This window comes from Chiroxiphia lanceolata, chromosome 17 (assembly GCF_009829145.1).
Source record: "Chiroxiphia lanceolata isolate bChiLan1 chromosome 17, bChiLan1.pri, whole genome shotgun sequence".
Classification (NCBI taxonomy): domain Eukaryota; kingdom Metazoa; phylum Chordata; class Aves; order Passeriformes; family Pipridae; genus Chiroxiphia; species Chiroxiphia lanceolata.
In genome coordinates, this window is record NC_045653.1 from 6,114,810 (window position 1) to 6,135,582 (window position 20,773).

At 44.0% G+C, this 20,773-nt stretch overlaps 1 protein-coding gene across 3 annotated transcripts in view; it reads left to right on the plus strand.

Annotated features, from left to right (window-relative positions):
* TSHZ2 (teashirt zinc finger homeobox 2) overlaps positions 1 to 20,773 on the plus strand; it is a 222,025-nt gene that overhangs the window by 191,962 nt on the left and 9,290 nt on the right. The window lies entirely within an intron of this gene.

Sequence of the window (20,773 nt, forward strand, 5' to 3'; positions counted from 1 at the left end):
AATTAATCATTTGAGGCTTTATTGCTGTACAAAAAATGTCTTTGTTTAATGATTCATCACAAGCCCAATTTCTGCAGAACTTAATCAACTACAGAACTAACTTTCTAATCAGCTTAAAGTAAAAGAAAAAAAAAAAGAATCAGGTTGCTTTTGGTGTCTTGTTTTGATAAAGAATCATTCGTTCAAGGCACACCAATATTCTGGGCTATTTGTGATTTAAAACTCTGGAGACCAGTCTGGTCACTTAACCTGGGATTTCAGGGAAGGAAACCTGGTACTTATTGAAAAGCAGGATCCTTGAAGTCCTCACCAGCATCAGTGTGCAGTGACTGGCACCAGTCAGCTCCTTGTGGAGAGGGACTCCAGGCTTTGAAGATAAATTTGCAATGTAAAGTTTGATGTGATAGGGAAGCAGTGATGAACATGGCTGGATTTATGAAATGCAAAAGTTATTTTTCTACCATATTTGCTTTTGTTTCTATTATTTTTTTTATTTTTTTTTAAATTAGGTAACATCTCTTATACTTTCACTTTAAATCTCCCATTGGTACAATCAAACTTTTGTTCTAGCAGCATATTTTTACGAGAAATGAGTTTCCCACAGGGCAATACAGGAGAATCTTAATTTTTCTGTGATTATTTTGTTCTTCTGTTTGATTTGGATTAAGAAGGTCACAAATAAGGAGCTCAGGCCCTTAAATGACACAGAAGAACAGTTGTGCTTTAGTGGCCATAAGCAGGGCCTGACCCTTGCAGCACTAGGGGCCACACGGGCCCTTTGCAGGATCCATCCCTGCTCTGACATAGATTACCCAGACCAAACACAGCCAGATTTGAGATGATAGCCTTTGGCTCGTTGTGCAATTCCTCACACACAGCCCATTAAATGACTGACATGTGACAGAAACAGATTTGATAGCTCAATTATTCCAGACGAGGCAGCAAAAGCTGCTCTGAATTTTACTTCCAGTTGTCAGAACTGCACAAAAGTAGCCCCAAGACCATCTTTTTCTTTTTCTTTTTTTTTTTTTCCAAATTAAGTTTTTCGGTGTATTGGTAAAAATATACAATCCCCAATTCTCTAAGCAACTGCACACAGCTTGCACTGTGTCAAAACATGCCTATATTGAGTAAATATATTATTACGCTATGTTAATGTGTGTTATGTAACGGTCATCTATATTAATGTATTCTTGGGGTGAGATAATAGGATTCCTTTACTTGAGGTTGTAGCTTGTGCTGCTCTCTGTGCTTGGATTTTTACTGCAGAATTTCCTGTTCCAGCTCAGATCAAAGGTTTTTGATTTAACAGGCCACAGTCCCTGCACTGCAGTGAGTTGTGCCAGTCCTCAGTAGCCCCCTCAAATGAATTTTTGGTTATGGCTGAACACAACCACAGAGGTTCCTGTGCTCATCATCACTTTTGTGTCCAGAAGCTGTTACAGCATAAATAAGCTCTGCAGGGTCCCTGGCACAGGCTGCCTGAGCAGGACAACAAAAGAGCAAGACCCTTCACTTTGTGATCATCTCTTTGGGTCTCAGACCCCCAAATCCCAGCAGTTCATTGTGGCCCCCATGGGAGCCCTGCTCACAGCAAGGGTAGAACTGACCCTTTCTCCCAGTAGCATCACCTCTAACGAGAGATCCTTTAAAAGCTAAATGCTGTTTGTTTGCATTTCACAGAATCACAGAATGTTCTGAGTTGGAAGGGACCCACAAGGATTGTCAAGTCCAGCCCTTAAGTGAATGGCCCTTGCAGGGATCAAACCCACAAGCTGGTGTTACCAGCACCATGCTCTAGCCAGTTGAGCCCATCTCAGGGGCAGTTGTTGATTTTGGTGGTGCATGAAGTGACGGAGGGCAGGGCCATGCAGTGTGTGCAGGGTCACCTGCTCGGGTGGGTTTGCAGAGTGACCCCCCCAGAGCTCACCCTGCACCCGCCGGAGCCGCAGCTCAGCTGAGCCCTGATGGAAACAATCCCTCGAGATCCTTCCCATGCCAAAGCCTCGTTCACCTTTGCAACGTTTCCTTGGGTTTTTGGCTGAGCACAAGGAGCAGCCAACCCTTTATAACCCCCCCGTGCTGGCTCCCCGTGGCGCCGGTTCCAGCGGCTCCGTGCGGCGGCAGCCGTTGGATCGTCTCTGCTCCCGGGAAGCCTGTTTGGAAGCATCGGACACGTCCTCTGGCCTCATCACCAGGGTTACTTTTCTGTGCTGCTTGGCAGCTGCAAAAACGAAACCCAGCTGTAAAAAATAAGTCTCTTCTCTATTTGGCAAGGCTTCTCTGGAGTGCTGGAGTGAGTGTGTGTGTGTCTGGGCAGGGCCAAAGCAAACTTGGTGAGTGGTTTGGTCTGAACATGTGTTTGCCACCAATTGTGTTCTTAGATATTCACAAGTGCTGAATGCCTGGCTAAAGTGAAGGTGTAACGTGGCTGTGTCTGTGGCTGTGTTTAACAGGGTGCTGAAAATCAGGTTGTCACTCCCCACTCTGGCATCGCACTGCAGTTGCTTTCAGCTCAGCAACACCCCCCGAGAGCAGAGCAGGAGCAGAGCTCAGGAGCCAGTGGTTGGTAGTGGTGTGCTCTGGTCCCTTGGCAGTGCCCAGCTTTCTGTGATGCATCTCCAACAATTCTGTGTGCAAAAGTCACTTTTTGTAATTACAAGGAGAGGAACTCAGCCACTAAGTGATGGATTCTGATTTTTTTCCTTCCCATTAGGATGATTTAGAATCGTACAATAAACATCACTGCATGGCTGCTAGATAATGCATGTTGTTAATTTGGCACATACTAATGCTCTATTTGTGTAATATTTCATACACTTTGCAGGGTTTTATATTCAGAGAGCAACCTTAGAAATAACAGACCTTCAGGCCTGCTCCTGCCGTTTCATTTTTTCCTGAGCAATAGAAAGAATTTCCTGAGCTCAGTGAATCCCTGAATCACAGGTTTCCTCCTGTTGTCTCCACAGACATCCCTTCAGCCAGTCAGCTGGTCCCTAACAGTGTGGGAAAAGCTAATAATTAAACCCTAACTCTTTGGAGCTAAACAAATGAGGACAAGTGATATAATTAAAGTAGAGAGGTGCCTGACTTACCATCCTCCTTAGAAGTTGCAAAGTGACCTGCATAGGTCTCTCTTTTTGTGTAAGAGCTTTTCATTTTAGCCACTTAGACTTGCAGGAAGGGATCTGCTCCTCTGTTTATCAAGGGCCAGACACATTCCCCACTTGATAGAAATATCTGGAAGGAGCCACAGTATTAACTTCTGAAAGAAGTCTTAGAGGACTTGCAAGTCTGGACCTTACTATGAAACCCCAGCATGTAAAGAGAGAGGAGAGTGAGAATCCTACAGGGAAGAAGCTGGGGAATTGAAGCAGGTAAGTAAAAAAGAAAAATGTGTTAATCTGAGAGTGAAACTACAGACCGAAGAGTGACAGAAGGGTGACCACTTTGGTGGAGTTCATTTGAGAGACAAATAGCTGAACTTTGGTTTCCACCTCCAGGAGCGTTTGTGTAATTTACTCTGCATTAGTGCTCAGAAGACCAGTGATGGCTGGATCCAGGAGTTTATTCAGGAGAAATCCTAGCCCAAGGACAGCAATGTGAAACACGTCTCAAATGATAAATGAAAGCTGTCTGTGATTAGCTGGTGTTTGAGCTCCTTCTTGCCCTCCCACACGCGCTGCTTACCCCGGCATTCGGTGCGTGTGCTTTGTGCAGGTTCTCTACTACACCCGTGCTGATGTGAAATAGAAAAGGTTGTTGCTAAGTGACATGACAACTGCAAAGTGCTTTTCAATTTCTCATTCTGTTTTCTACTCCCACCCTCCACGTTCATCCTGGATGAGAGTTTGCTGCTGGAACATCCCCGTCTAGCAGCGAACTCTGCGTGACAAAGCTCCAGGTCGCATTTCTCACTGAAGTGACACTGAAGCTTCTGTTGCTGCCACAGTGCTTCTTTCAGTTGAAAACTTGGGACTGGCCAAAAATCATTCCAATTCTTCTTTGATCAATCTGAGTGATTCAGTGTCTGATCTGGAATGGGTTTGGTGGCACCTTCCCCAGTCACACAACTGTTCCTGAGCACAGCAAAGCAAAGCTCTCAGCCCCAGTGGGCACGGCATCAGCGGGTCCTGAGCTCTGAAACTCAGCCCTCCAAACACAACCCAGGACAAAGATTTGACATCTTTATCCATGTTGTGTCCGTGAAGCACCAGGTTTTGCAGTGATGGAATATTTCTATTTACCAGCCCAAGTCTCTGTTGCTGAAGCCCCCCTCAAGTTATTTCATCTATTGACTCCATGTAGGAAAGTAGTTTAATAATAATAATAAAAAAACCCAACCAAACTTCAAACAACCAGATTCTTTGAACTTTACCTCTTGCAGCAATCTTTATACTACTTATATCTCCCTGCCTTGAGTTTCTTTGGCCAAACCATATCCTTTTGTTTTGTGCCAATGCAGTGACTCTGAGGATTGATGGGCCCTGTCAGGACCCACCACAGTGAACCACAGCTTATCATGGCAAACCACACTGAAAGGATAACAGCAAATAGCATTACAGGGCTTGTGCATCTGTCTGTCCTGGGTCCTTCTCTATTCTGTACGTAGGTGAAGACACAACTTCTTGCCATGCAGCATTTGGGAGTGAAAGACTGACATTCCACCTGTGCTGTCTGTTCTTTACCACATTAAAAAGGTCATAAAAGGATAACCAGTTTTAAAACCCCTGGTGCTGAAGGAACACTTTACACTGAAATAAATCCCAAGCAAGATATTTCTTTTTTCAGTTTAGGGGGAGGGGAGCTGCTAGAAAAAAAATGGGAGCTCAACTATTAGCTTTCCACTTGTAAAACTTCATATATCACTAAATATATTGCCCGTAGAGGACAGAAGCTGTTACGACGGAAAAGAATTTTGAAGATGGATGAATGACAAAGACAAATGAAGATTTTTATTTTAGCAGAAGTTTCCAAGTGCTGTCTCTGGGTTGGGAGGGTACTGTTAATAAAGTACACTTGACATATAACTGTTCAAGTTCCTGAGAAACAGCTTTGCTTTAAAGTTCGGTAGAGGATCAAAAAGAGTGAATTCTCTGTTTTCCTCTATGAAAAAGAAAAAGAAAGCCCTGAAAAAGGATAGGTTTTTTTGGGAAACGGCATCTATGCCTTTTGTCTTTTCTTCTCTTTGTGGTCCAGAGACAGTGCGTTGACTGACTTCTTCAGAAAGGAGATCAGTGAAATTGTCAGTTGATTACTTCTCCTTGATTAGCATTTATAAGAGCCCTGTGATACATTATTTGCATTCCTATTTAGCCGTGATTTTTGTGGGGCAGCAATGATTAAACTTGTCACAGGGCCTGATTGACAGGGTCAGATCTTCACTTTCTACTCTTTTGAAATTAAAAACAAATGTGTCAGCTCCCTTCATGGGCCGCAGCGCTGTGAAGCTTGCTTGCCTTGTCATCGCAGATAGGTCAGGAATGTTTTAATTTTAGGGATGGATTCTGCTTGTCAAGCAGAGTGTGATGGCGTGTAGTTCTGGAGATGAGATGTGAAGGGTGTAAAACAAAGAATGGAAAGAACAAAGACAAAGACACTCACATTATTAGACAGATTTAATTAGTCTGAATGGATATTATGCTAGATGAAGCAGTGAGCTGTGAAATTAACCCTTGATTACGGATTGGCGGATCATGCTCATAAAGAGAATCAAACCTTGGTGAATGGGAAAGAGGTGCCATCCTTCCCTCCCAGCCTCCATCCCCATGACCCCTTCCCAAGTCCAAGAGGGGGGAAAAGCCTTTGAAGGAGAGGCTGTTGTTGGTGGCTTTTGGGAAGTTAGGGCAGTGTCTCGCTTTTCCCCAGTGTCTGAGCCTGGCCTGCCCAAAGGGCTGGGACCAGGCACGTTCCAGGGAGGCAGGATTTGGAAGGATGAAGGATGCTAAGTAACGACTCCCACCCAGGGCAGCCCATGCCCTGTGGGTGAAGGGGTGCACAAGCAGCACAGAGCCCCTCTAAAGATACATTCCCATCTCATTCCTGTCTCCCTTCCCACTAATACCAAGCAGGTTTGATATTTCTGCTTGAAAACCTATTTTGTTATGATAAGCTGTGAGTGACTATGGTATTACTCACTCCTAAGTGAGGGTTTGGGCTGGTCTGTACTGCCCCTAAAAGGTAAGTGCCATAATATCCCAAATACTGAGACAGTGTGGGAGATCAGGGCAGTGACAATCAAGAGGATGCTGTGTTTGGCTGCATCCAGTGCTCTGCAGAAGAGGCTCTTCAGCCTTTTGTGTGCTTCTCATCAGCATTCCCCAAAGCTCCATATCAAGAACTCCTAATTAGCACCACTGCAAGGGAAGAAAACAAACAGCAAATACAGTGTTACTCTTGTTAGTTCCTTGTCATTCCTTCCAAGTTGTTCAACTGATAATCAGCCTTTATGTTAAAAAAGAGGGGGAAAAAAAGCCAAAGGGCATTAGTACACTGATCTGCCAATAGATGTGAGGCCCTTGCTTCCCTGTGGCACATTTGGAATGCTTAGTTTCAGTGTAAATGTTGGAGGCTGTGAGAGTAAAAAGGATGTGAAAACAAGTTGGGTGGAAGACTGCTGGAAATGGTGCTGATACCTTCCTGAACAGCAGTCTCAGCTCTTTGGTCATGTTGAGTTTCTGTAGGTACCGTGCTGCAGGCTGCTACTTCTCACTCCATTTTTGTGTGTCTGATATCAAGGATTCTCATTTTTACTTCACATATAGTAGCATTTAAGTAGTGTCTGTGCGTGGAGTGAAAAAACCCTTCGATTAAAGACCCACAGAAGATTAATGAAAGTCATTATCTTTCTATGATAGCAGGGAGTTACTACCCACAGAGTGAAAGGGATTTCTACCTGCACATCTTTTCTGCCCTGGTTTCCCCATCTCTTTTTGTACCTTGAAAGAGAAGAGGCAGCACGAGAAGGTGATGAGGGAATAGGACATGACATGAATCCCATTGTGAAGCCTACAGCTGAATTTCTGTTGGTGTTAGAACGAGTCACTTTGCCATTCTCCAGATGAAAATGATTATTTAAGGACAAAAGACTAGTACTTATCATTAAACCTGAAGACACAGAGTGGTTCTTAGGCAGAAAAGCCTTGTTATTGAACTGGTGTTTATGTGAGCAGTCACACATTAGTGTTACCGCTTTCAGGGGCCTCTCATCAAAGTCTTTATTATTACAAACCTATTGAGCCATATCCTCAGCTGCTGTGAATCAACAGAACTCTCCTGAAATTAATGATGCTACACAGTTTTACATCAGCTGAGGATCCAGCTCTTCCTTTCTGGCTGTTTATGTATTATTCAGCTAAACCCTTCCAGTACAGACCATACAAAATACTGGGCTCTTCCGAGAAGGATCTGCTCTCCACACCCAACACTGGACCCTTGATCTGTGTCTTCCCAGGAAGGCCAAGTGGGTCATGGAGCAATTTAATTAAACAGTTTTAATGTAATTATTTGATTCAGTAGTTTCTTGCAATCTCTGCTGCTTCCAGCACAAAGCAGTGCTGGGGTTACCTGGGCTGGTGTGGGTCGGATGGTGACAACAACGTGCTGTCTGGTCGGCCTATTTTATTAAAAAAGAACTAAAGACAAGAAACCAGTGGAAAATGAAATTGCTAGTGAAAGGGAAATCTCTGTATCTCTGTGTCTATGTATTTATCAGAAATGTGGGTGAGGTTTTTTTGTTTCTTTGTCTTGCCACTTGTCACAGTTCTCTCTCTGGGCACTGAGCTGTGTAGCTCGTAAAACCTTAACATGGCTGGTTTTGTCATTGTGGGGCTCCTCCTGCTCACTCTGCAGAGACAGAGACTTCAACTCCTGCATTCAGCTTCAACACGGAGCATCAGCAGACAAAAGGGATCCGAAGGAGAGGTTTGGACAGAACCATTCAGTGCAGAGCATGTTGAGTAAATGCTCAAGACAGCCCTACAGCGCTGGAGACGATCCTTCAGCGAGGAACAATGAGCACTTACATATGGAATACAATGCACATTTGCTGGGATGTTCAGTTTTCTATTACCGTCCCGCTGTTCGGGAGCGGAGCTGAAGAATCAGTGCTGGGAGCACTGGCCCCATTTGCAGGGGCATTTCTGCCTCTCTGCTGTGCCTCTGGAAAGAGAATAACTCTGCTTAAATCCAGGAATTCGCTGGTGTAAAACAGGTGTGAGCAGAGCCTGCTCACGCCCCTCACCCAGAGTGGCAGCTCAAACCCACCGCGTCTCTGCCCACCAGACACAGCGAGTGTTTTCTAATTATACCCACCAGATCCTGCCTCACCTGAGGTTCAGGTTTGCAGCCCTGTTTCTCATCAGTCCCTTAATTCAAAGAGCAGGAGGGGTTCTGTGCCCCCCACCCTGCCTTTATTTTTCAAGCGGAATTGTTCCGGCGGTAGCTTGGTGTGTCAGCTTGTAAGTCTATAAAACAGTTTTCTACCAGCTGGAAATCCAACATGCTACATGAATACATAACAGTGCCTAACCAAGAAGGTTTGTAATTCAGTAATTAGCTGTAATTAATGAACACAAAGTGAAGACTCATTTACAGTTTAAATTATCACATTAGCTCCTGTCACCCTCTATGTACACAAAACAGCAGGAATTCAATTATTTTTATTCTTCAAAGCTAATTTAAAATTTAAGGAATGCCATTACATGAAATAATAGGTAGGAAATGTAATAGAAATCGCTGAGAACAGTTGGCCATCCTTAGAATGGGAGGAAAAAAATGCTATCAGTGATGATTTGGAAATGTTGTTTCATCTGTGAGCAGATGAAGGATTGAAATCTACACTCTTTTCAGTGTGTTTAAAAAGAAAGCGAGTTTGGTGGTTGCTAAGTCTTTGTGCAGGAAGAGCATAATTGTGCATTGTGCATAATTGTAGAAGCAGTTGATACTGATAATGCTGTTGATAGTAACATGATGACAGCGTGGAAATGCTCACACCATTATCTTTAATGGGGCTGAGCCGATTGCAGCAGCATCGAGCCCCTGCAATACTCACCAATCTTAGTTGGGAAACTTCAGCCTAGCAGGCCCTAAGTAATTGTCACTTTGCAATCTGCCTCCACTTCGTGTGTGTACGTACAGCCCTGTAAAACACTTTCATTGTGCTTTTAAACCCACCATGATGCTGCTCTCTGCAGCTGCCACGGATTTTTTTTCCTCAAACTGTTCAATAGAAAGAGAATTCCGAATCCGTCTGATGCCTCTCCTGTAGCTCCCACATATCTGCATTACAGCCCTGATTTTTTTTGTTCTTTATTTCTTACTCAGTTGCCTTTTCATTTTAAATAGGCCACTGGAAGCTCCACCGTCTAATTTTTCATAGGTGATCGACTGCTGAGTTGTGGGTTTATGTAGACAGAGGGAAGGTAGTGATAAGCCAAGAGAGAGGATTCTATTAGGAAAATGCAGCAGTAACTAATGAATCCTGCCAGTAATTGGGAAGGTGTAAGCCTCTGTAATATCCTAATGATAGTCATCCGTTGTGTGCATCCCCCATCACTCCCAACGATCCCTCATCGTCTCTGTGATCTCAGACACTTAGCCATGCAAATCTTCCTGACAGGACTCTATGTCTTTGTCTCCCTAATTGGACAGTATAGAGTTGTTTATGGATATTGCAGACATTTAGACCTCAGTTGGAGGTTGTTCAAAAATCGTTAGCAAAGTTGCCTTAACAGCATTGTCAAATATTTATTCCCCTGTTTCAATATCTGTTTTTAACCCAGGCATGGTTTGCGAGAGAATTAACATTTTGAAGATAGACCGTCTCGTTCCAGGCTCTGTTTGAGATTTTTTATTGAGCCATTTTCCTACAGAAGGAGAGAACAACAAAAAAACCTACCATAAGTCCTCATTTCTCAAGGATAAAACGTGAGATTGTAGGGCAAATGTGCTGATTTTTAATACCATTTCCATGGGGAAATATTAGAAATGCTGACAAAGGCAGTTCCGCTAACAAAAATTACAGGAAGCTTATGGGGCAAAATTTCCAGTTTAGTGTAAGCCAAAATAAATGGAGAATATTCCCATTCACTGCACCACTTCAAGTGAGAGCAGATTAAGAGCCTCTGTCACATATATTAGAAAAACTGTGTATTTTTTCTTGGTCAAGAGTTGGAGGCTTTAATTCTTGTCTATAATCATCTGTTGGTGGTGGGTGAAAAGTAAGATAAAATAAAACCATCTTATATTGTGGTTTACCAGAACAGAATTTCTTTCTTTTAAAAATCTGATATTTGGGGGATTTCACATTTTTGTGCATAATGCATTTCCTGTAAAGGATTTGGGGACTTTCTGAGCAAAAGGGAAAGTCTTACAGGGACCTGAGCATGAACACAAGAAGGAAAACTGAATTAAAGAGAGCAGGATGGGGATCAAAGCCAGAGGCCAGTGTAGCCACAAATACTTGGAATTTGGAGTGTCAGGGAGAGGGATCAGATGGATCAGGTGGCTGAATTTACAGTCCCTTGGTCATTTGCCATTTTGCTCAGACAGGTTGTCCCACAAATCAAGGGGATTATTTGCCTCAGGAAAAGCAGATCAGGTCTCTCCTTTTGTAACTACTAAATTAAACCCCTAATCCTGCAAAGGGTTAATTCCATATGTGCTTCCATTGCCACCTTGTCTCCCAAAGCTACTTATTCTAAACTTTATATTTTTGTAATACATAATATATACATAAATCTATAAAAAACCAGAAAAAAATATATGCAAGAATCTGCCCAAAATAATCATTTGGCAATTTTTCTTAACCCAACTCTATTTTCTTTACACAAATAGAGGGTGTGAAAGCTTCTGTTCCTGGGAATATTTCTAGGAAGAATTTCTGAAAGTATTAATTTGCGCCTGTCTGGCAACTATGTTGAAAGCTGTTTGTAGTTTTGGAAATTATTCAGCCAGGGAGCAGTGGAAATGACACATTATATAGTTGATTAATGTAGTAAATAGCAAATTACTGAAGGGGGAATAATCAAAGCCGTAGTTGCAGCAAATAGTTACCTTATCTGATTTCTCTCGGGTTATCCCAAAGTTTTAGGTACTTCCCACAATCAGACCCAAAAGATAAAGAAACAAATTAAAGTAAAACTATTTGTAACACAAGGGAAGGAATAGAATTTTAATTTTATTTTTCTTGTGAAAATTTCTTCACATTTGTTACAATTCTTTAAGCGAGCTCCCATTTTTTCAGTTTTTAGGTCTTTTTATGCGAAATTCACTGTTCCCCTAAAGCTCTGCTGACACCATCTGTAAACCCATAAGCTTTTCACCCTCTCCCTAAACTGCTGATGAAAAAGTTGTGAACTGCAGCACACGGAGAAAAATCCATCCCTTGAAGGTCAGAGAAGGCAGTGAACTGCCTGAATATAGAGCTGGCTACATGGAATCATGGAATTCTTGAGGCTGGAAAAGCCCTCAAAGACCATCAAGTCCAACCATTCCTCAGCCCTGCCAAGGCCACCACTGACCCATGTCCCCAAGTGCCACATCCACAGGGCTTTTAAATCCCTCCAGGAATGGGGACTCCAACCCTGTGCCAGGGCTGGACAGCCCTTTCAGGGAAGAAATTTTTGTGGATATCCAGTCTAAAGCTCCCCTGGCACAGCTTGAGGCCATTCCCCCTTGGCCTGTCACTTGTTCCTTCCCCAGCGCATGTCCCGTCCAAGCTCAGGATTTGCCATCCCCGGGCTCATTGCAGGGACTGAAGCAAGGCTGGCCGAGCTCTCTCATACCCCTCATACTGAACTGAATCCTTGTTTCCTCAGCATCTGATGGATCCCTGGCCACAGATAACGGGCTGCAGGAGCAGCCCAGACACCCCAGAGCCATCCAGCCTCTCCCTCACCTCCAGGCCAATGCCACCACGTTTCCACTCCCATTGTCCTCCTGGTCCAGCCCTGCAGGGCAGGATCAGACTCTCTCCTCCCTGTGGCAGACATGCTAAATCAAATTGTCTCTAGATATGTTTGCTAGAACCTTCTTCTCCAGAAAATGAATGTATTGGCATTTAGGGTTTTTTATATACGCACATACACATATATATTTAAAATCCCAGCTTTAGAAACTTATGTTGGTGCAGCAGCCTGTGACACTGAATACAAGCTGCTGTGAAAAGCAATTGCCAAATGTTTACATAAACACATAAATAAGACAAATAAATTCATTTTCATTATTCATATTTTCTGCTCTTTCTTCTCCTTTTTATTTATGCCTCAAACAATGGTTCCTGTAAATATTCCGATTAAAAAAACGCCTGCAGTGGACAGAAAGATGATCAAAAAGCCCTGATATAGAGCAATTCATGTTTCTTCTTTACAATCACTAACGAATCTTAACTTGAACCATGTTATGTTCCCATGTGAGTGATAAGCAATGATTTATTATGAAGTGTCAGGAAATCAGAATGCCATACAGTGAGACATGAGCTAGTGGAAAATGTGTTCCCTGTTTCCCAGCCTCATTACTCAAAGATGCAGTGTCCCTTTCTCCAAGTCTAATTTACCTGGCTTTGCAAGGCACTCTGAGAGCAAAGCAAACAGCACCGGGAGCGAGAGACCCGACCCGGGCCGTGCCTTCACCTCCCAGCACTTCCAACCCTTGGCAGTGACCGGGGAAAGGGCCTGTCTGGAAATCCAAAGCTTGGCTGTGTCAAACATGTCCAAAACCCTAACGATGCTCCCCCCAAAAGCGATTGCTCAGGATTACAGCACCCGTTGGCTCATCAGCGCTGTCAGTGCCTGAAGAGGAAATAAAACAGGCGGCGCGCGGGAGACAAACGGATAAGTTTTCTTTATGCGTTAGAGTTTCTGCTACTCTCTAATGATTCCCTTCTCCCCATGATCCTAATTCAAGCAACTGGCATGTGATATATATTTTGTAGATAAATCAGCAGCAGAGGAGCCTGTGCAGCCCTGGCACCGCAGTGATTTACTCGCAGCTCGCGCTGAGCGCGCGGGGTTGGTTTTTAAGGTGGGAATTTGGGTTTTAAGCGTTCCTTCCCAGGCAGCCTCCCCTCCCACCCATTAGTGCTCTGCAAAAAGGAACCCAAACAGGCATAGTCTTAGATTTTAAGCATTTTTCTGGATGTCTCTTCAAAGGGCCTAATCCTGAAAGCGCTTGAACTGAGTCAGGTCATGGATGGGAAAAGGTGCATCTCCCTAAGGAAAGGCAAGGGGTGAGTGTGGTTTTGCCCTGCAGCAGCAAAGAGATGTGGGAGTGGGAGCCTTCCCAAGGAGATTTGGCTTGGATGGTCTGGGCACTTCACAGGGCCATCAGACAGCTGCACTGACACCTGAAATGATGAACAATATCCTGTTGGAAAGACAAAGTTTCCACCCATTTTAAAATTAATCTTATTATCCAAAAGCATGGATTTAATCACACCAGATTGGTTAAAAACCTACCAGCACTAGCAGTTTCTGTTTCAGAATATGATCCCATTCTACTGTGATAAAATGGGATAGAAGACCAATAAGTTAAACTGAACTGAATAAACTCAAGAACAAATCCATGTCCTGCAAATTCTTCCACATGAAAAAAAAAATATATCTTATATCTAGGCATGTTACAGCTAGTTCAGTCTGTCTTAAGGCAATAGTAGCTGTTGTTTTTCTTGCAGAAAATGTGGAAATCATCAGAAGAAAATTAACCAGAACTCATCCTTGTCTGAAAGGCTAAGAGACTCACAAATTTCAAAACTCTTTTTTTCTATAGAAATGCTTTATACAGAATCTTTGTGAAGTATAAACCAGAGAGTGGTTGTCTCCCAGCTCTGACAATGTCTGCTGTTCCAGACGAGACAGTGTGTGATGTGCCATCCTGAAATATTGTCAGCAAGCCTGGAAATATGAAGGCATTTTCATAGAAAGGCAGGGATGAAAGGGAAGAGCTTTGGGTTTGCTTTTTTGTTTTGCTTTGTTTCTTAGTCCTAATAAAATCTACCAGTGTGCTCTTAACTTCTCCCCTCCTGTTTTGTTCAAAGGAGAAAGGGAACATCATTCTGTGAAAGTGTTTGGGAGAGAGGGAAGACATACAAATCCCTTCCTGGAGGGGTTTGCTTTAACCAGTACAAGTTCTGTGTAATATTTAAGTAGCTCAGATGCAGAGATAGATCAGCATCTCCCCATTCTCAAATGGCCTTTGCTGCCTGGCAGTGAATCGAGGCATTTTAATGTCTCAGCTCGTAGGTGGGGCTGGGAAAAAACCCACCAGCAACAGCTTCTGGTTTGGTGATTCAGAAATTCTCTTCAGGGCTTAAGAAATGTGGGGTTTAATCTAACTGGGAACACCACAAGGGAAACAAGGAGGGCATTGAGGAATTGTGCAACAGTTGAGTGAACACTTGTAAATGACAATTTGGCCTTTTTAAGCACCCAAATTAATAGAGGGTGACCCACAAGTTCATCCTGACCTCCATCCGTGTAAACCTGGGACTGGGACCCACAGCCAGTGTCCAGATGGTTGATCCATAATTGTTTTGTCTTACCTGCTCTAAATTCACGTATTTCAAGGTGTGTTACAAAAGCTGTTTCTGTCTGGGATCTATACAGGTGGCAGTTTAAAATGTAGCGAGCACCCAAGTCTACAGAACCTGCTTGTCACAGAGAGTGACACAGTTTGCATGTGACCTGTAATGACAGTTGCTAGTTGAAAAGAAACCAGAAATTCAGCTTTATCTTCCACACTTTGGTTGCAGCTGCCATCAACTAAATCTCTCTCCAAGGGCAGATGGTGCCCTGTACAATGAACAATTTAATCTTTAGGAAACTTTGCCAAAAAATCAACTTTTTTTTTTTTTCTTTTCCCCAAGAATAGGCTGTCAATAACATGTGCTCCCAAATACATTGTGATTTGATGGCTATACTTTATTTATAAGGAGAAAATAAAAATTAACTGTTCTTTTACATTTTTTTTCTCTTTCCAAGCCTGTGATGCATCCAGACACCCCTGTACTGGACTTTGTCCATGTGCAGAAGCATTTAGGGGGACCAGTTGCACCAGGTAACTGGTGTAACCATGGGGACCAGGATACACCTTTATACCTGTGAGACATCATGTGTGCTCTTTGTCACTGAACGTGTGTATCCTGTGTCACCTTGAGGCCCACACTCAGATCCGGGGTAAAGGAATTTTTTTCCAATATCTAATGTAAACATACTTGCTTTCTGTTTGAAGCCAATTTCCCCTTGTCCTGTCACTCCAGGCCCTTGGAAACCATCTCTCTCCACCTTTCTTACCAACTCCCTTCAAGTTCTGAGGAGGGGCTGAGCTGCTTGTCCCTCTGGCACCATTGCTGCCTCAGCTGCCTGGGCCCATGCACAGCTCTGAGTTGCCCAAACTATCAGGAAAAACAGATACTACTGCTGATTTTTCCCTGCCTAAACAGCCCCCTGCCCCACAGCTCCACACAGCTGGCTCTGGTGAGTGGACACAGAAGGAAGGATGGGGATCTTCAGCCAGCAGTGCTCACCTCCACCCTTTTGCACCTTTCATTTGCCTCTGGTTTTTTGGGGGTGTGTCTCATCATTCTTGCTTTTAAAACACTCCCAGTTCCTTCTCTAGTCAGCAGCAGCAGAACCTGCCATCCCTCTGGGAAGGGCTCAGGCTGAGGTGTCAGGGCTCCCACAAGCCACGTCATCCAGGTGGATTTGGAGGTGTTTGTTCAGGGATACCTGAAAACCCTCGTGAGCTGGGCACTGCTGCACATATCCATAGCTCTGACTGGGCTGCTTGGTGTCCAGAAATACATAGGTACTTTTACATATAAAAATATGGTTATTTTTGTACATAAAAGATAATATATAAGCAGGAGAATTTTTTCATCTCTCTCTCAGGTCTCAGGTGGCAGGACTGATGCACATAAAGACCTGCACAGGCATGGCCCTAAAATGTCAGCATTGCTGTCCCTGTGCAGCCCAGCCATGGTGTTTGGTGCCATTAGTCCCCAGTTCCTGGCAGAGGTGGATCACTGTGCTTCCTGCACCATGCATGACACAAGAGACATTTCCTTAAGAGTTTTGCTCAGCCAGGGCCACAGGTAACAGAACTGTCATACAGACTACAGGCACGGATAGCAGAAGTTTCTGAAAGCAAGGTTTGGGGGTTATTTTGGCAGATTTCAGGCAGATTCTTCTTTTATATCACAAAACCCTTCCGAGGTAAAGCAGCAGAACTTCTCTGACCTCCCACAGAGAAAAGTGCCTGCACCAGATCAGATGTGGGCTCTGATGGTCCTTCTGCTGAAATCCAGAGGCTTTTCACCTGCTTTTGGCCTCTTAACAAAGTGTCTTCTACAAGGAGTTTTCTGAGATAAATGCAACTTAATGACTTTGAGTTTTTATTAAATATAGTTTCCATCAGCCCAGGCAACAAGGTCTCTAAATTCCTCCACTTGGGTGTTACCACAGTGAGTTTTGTGTTTAGGCAGACACACCCCAGGAACATCTGAGCTAGAGCCCACATTTCTTTTCCGCTGCCTTGTCCCACACTCTTATGAGCTTGGATCACAGCACAGAAATATGTTTGACAGCAAAGGGGAGCCTTTTCCCCACTTCTCTCTCCATGTGGCTGATGGCTGAGGTGGAATATGCAAAAACTGGTGGCTCTTGTAGGGCCACGAGAGGCTCAGGGGCCTTCTGGTGACTTGTGGCACCTTTCAGTGTGCAGAACACGAGGGACCTTTCCCTGCTGGCACCACATGGAGCCTCTGCCTGTCCCTGGGTGGATGCTGCAGCCTCAGCAAGGATGAAGAAGAGCTGAAAGTATTAGTTTTCATGAGGGTTATTCTTACCTCTCCCAGAATGATTTCCCACCCTCCTAGAGTGTGTTTTCCGAAACAAATATGTTCTGTTTATTTATTTAATGTGCTGCTAAATGACCTTCTGGAAAGCTATTCCTGCACAAGGCTTTGAAATAGATGGGCAGGGATAACTCAAGGGAGCCTGCTCCTCCCAATCAGGATGAATCATTTGAGTAGTTACTGTTTAGATTGATATAATTTTAGTTATAATTATGGGTAACGAGAAGGCATTTACAGCCTGTAATATTGTAATTCATGGTGAGAGGAGTCCTAAATGAAATAAAATATATCCAAATTTGCTGGTTTCTCCGTATCTAGGTAAGGATGGTTCTTTAAGGAACAGATTTTCCACTGCTGCAAAAATCTAGCAAAAGTAGGTCGAAAATGACATCTAGAGATAACATGTTTGGTAACCACAAAGGGACTGTCTGTGTCTTCCTTCGTGGCCTTTAAAGAGTCCTGCAATTTATTACTACAGGTACAGCTGCAGCATGACAAAGTTTTGATCCACAGACTCCCATAGGCTGAGGTGGGTGGATCACAGATGAAAATTGTCATTTTTATTATCCCATTACATAAATAGGAGATGGTGACATGATATTAGCAAAGAGCTGGAAATACAAAGAACACATTATAAACACATGAGCCTGCTGTCGTCGGCCTGGCTCTAGAGTTCCACCACACCTTGGACCAGCCACTGAAGAGGCTGGTGTTTCTGGAAATCCCAAAAAGCAAACAGCGACAGCAGTCCCCAAGCAAAGGACTTCAGATACCAGCAGGACCTCACAGCAGCCCTCCACTATCTGAGGGGGCTACAAGGAAGCTGGAGACGGACTCTTGGTCAGGAGTGACAGGACAGGGGGGAATGGCTTCAAACTGAAAGAGTGGAAATTTAGATTAGGTGTATGGAAGAAACCCTTTACTGTGAGGGTGGTGACAGGCACAGATTGCCCAGAGAACTTGTGGGTGCCCCATTCCTGCAAGTGCTTCAGGCCAGGTTGGATGGGGCTTGGAGCAACCTGGGATAGTTCCAATCCATGGCAGGGGGTTGGAATGAGATGATGTTTAAGGTGCCTCCCAGCTCAAGCCATTCTGTCATTCTGTGATTCTATGACTTGGAAACCAAGCCCTGAGCAGGCAGCCCGTGTCCTGAGATGAGCTCAGCTGGTCAGAGCATGGTGCTAATAACATTGGGTTTGATCCCTCTATGGGCCATCCACTTAAAGAAACAAAAGTTGGACTCGATGATCCTTGTGGGTCCCTTCCAACTCAGCATATCCTGTGGAATACTCTGTCCTACCCCCAGGAAGCCACGTCATTCCTTGGTGTGGCCGTGGAGAAAAGGGAAAAGGAGACACCAGAGAAAGCACAGGGTTTGGAATGTGTGAGAAGGGGTTTGGGATGTGTGAGAAGGGGTTTGGGCTGTGTAAGGAGTGGTTTGGGATGTGTAAGGGTAAGCTGAATGTGGCTCTGTGAAGCAGGAGCTGTGCAGGACCCGGCTGAGCAGCCGGAACCAGCCCAGGCCAGACACATCCCACGAGCTGCTGGTGTGCCCTGGACAGTGGTGTTGGGCTGCAGACGTGTCTGAGAGCTCCTATTGCAGGGGTTTCACAGCTGTGTTTTTATGGCAAGGTTTGAATGAGGAGAGGGAAGCTGTGCCACGGACAGGGAGTGGGAAGGCTGTTGTTAGAAGGAATCCTGAGTCCTGACACATCCGCATTCAAACAGATTTGACTCTACAGCTGTTGATGGCTTGATAATTAGTGTTAAATAAAAGCAAAGCTTCAGTATCTGCAACTGCTGTTTCACATATGCTGTACAACACATCAGTACAATTTCAACTCCATTTTCATAACAATTTAAATGATGGAGATTTCTTTATGGTACAGGTTGAGCTGCATTTCAGCAAATGCCCAGGAAGAAGCAGACTTTGCCCATCAGGTGCTGTTTGAACATCCAAGTGGCTGTGCTCTGACTGTGGGTGACAAGCTCTCCACATACTCCCTGAATCTCTTACAGACTTGATAATGAAATACATAAACTATGACCCTTATTGATCAGGGCTCACACTAATTAATTTCCCAAAGTCCTGTCCCAGCCTGCAGAGGTATCAATAAAATTAAAAAAAAGAAAAAGAAAACCACAAGGATGCAGACTTCAGTTGGCCAAAAGACCTTAGGGGTGAAGTACTTATCCCATGGAAATCAATGCCAAGTCCCAATTGATTTTACTTGTGTGTAGACGTTAACATTAGTCAAGTACATGGACACTGAGCCTTAAAAGTTTATTTCTTGCCAGAAGAGTTTCTCGTGGATCTCCTCCCTGACTGATGTGCCTCTGAAGAGCTCTGCCCTGGGCTAACACTGTCCCTAGTGTTGCTCAGTGCACGCTCCCCTTGTGGCATGGGAGTGACCAGGAATATTGCTGCGCTGAATTTACAGCTGGTCTAATCCAAAACCTCAGGGCCTTCTTCACAATGAAACCAGCCCACAGTGTTGGTATCCCATATCCATGAGAGAAGCAGATGTTTCAGGGCTTGCTATGACCCAAGGCAGGACTAAGGTGGCATCTCACAGGCAGTTTTCCACCCTGGTGAGGGCTGCAAACATCTGCTTGGAGAGGTGAAGCCAAATTCCTGTGCCATCCCGGGGGGCTGCACTTGGACTGTTTGGTGTTGCTCTATTTCAGCTCCAGCCTTACCATAGCAAGGCCTCTGGATTTCTTTATAATCTGAACAAGGTGTAAACAGGCTCAGTTTTGCCCTTCTGCACTGAAAAATAATGGCTTTGCAAGGTGTGAATGGCTCTGGAGTGTTACCCCTGAAACCTAAGGACAATATTTTAAAGTGTCAACATAGGTTGCTTTTAATGTATTTTAAGTGGGAATAATGATTTAAGGCATTCACCACAATTTCAGACTGGCTTCCATGCATCCCCACTTGCCAAAAGTCTCTACATTCAGCTGCCAAAACCTCTTCTTCCAACAGTTTCTCCACAGCAGGTTTGGGTTGCCAGTGCAAAACTCAGCATCGCTGTGAAAACTGAAAAGGTGAAGATATTGTAAAACAGAGCAAATTATAAACTAAATAGCATGAAGTCAATGGACTTTTTTGTTTTCATATGGAATTTTTTGAGAAGCTGAGTTTATTTTACTTTAAATAAAGCTACTACTGAATTTCCAGTTGATTTAGCCAGAACACAGGGAACACACCGCAGGGTTTGAGTTGTGTTTGCTGAACTGTCCATGGCCTTGAACAGATAATATATTTTTCAGTAACATATTTCTCTTTGCCCACTGCTGGTCTTTTTTTTTTCCTCTGTGCTCTCTCCAGATTGACTTTCACTCTACTTATTGCCTGCCCCATTTCTCACCCTATTTTTCCAGTTGTTTTTTTCTCCTGCTTTTCTCAGTATCTTTCTCCCAGGTTATAAGCAAAACAGAACTCAACTTTGGGCTGAACTTTTAAACCCACATCTTGAAATTAAATAAAACAAGCCCCCTCTGTCTCTGTGTAGCAGTAACTTCACAACTTGAGTCACTTAGCACTTTTAGCAGCTGCAGAATGGAAAAGGTCCATTGGAAGAACAGTGGCTTTTAATGCTGGGGAAGTGCTACAACAACAGAAATAACACAGTAATTAAACACCATGTGGGTACTGAGATGTCCAAAGCACCATGAGGATTTTAGAGTATGTTCTTGGCTGGCTGTAAAAAGGAGCTCATTGTTCTGGTTTAAGTAACATGAAGGAAAAGCAGAGATGCAGAGCAGAGTGCTTGGTGTACCAGGCAGAGCCACAGCACCAGCTGGAGTTTGCCAACTAATCCCTGCCCAGTTACAGGCACAAGGAACCGGGATTTTGTTCCCACCTGTGTGTCCTTGCCTTCTGTGAGCCTGTGGGTGGACAAAGTAAACCAAAGCTGC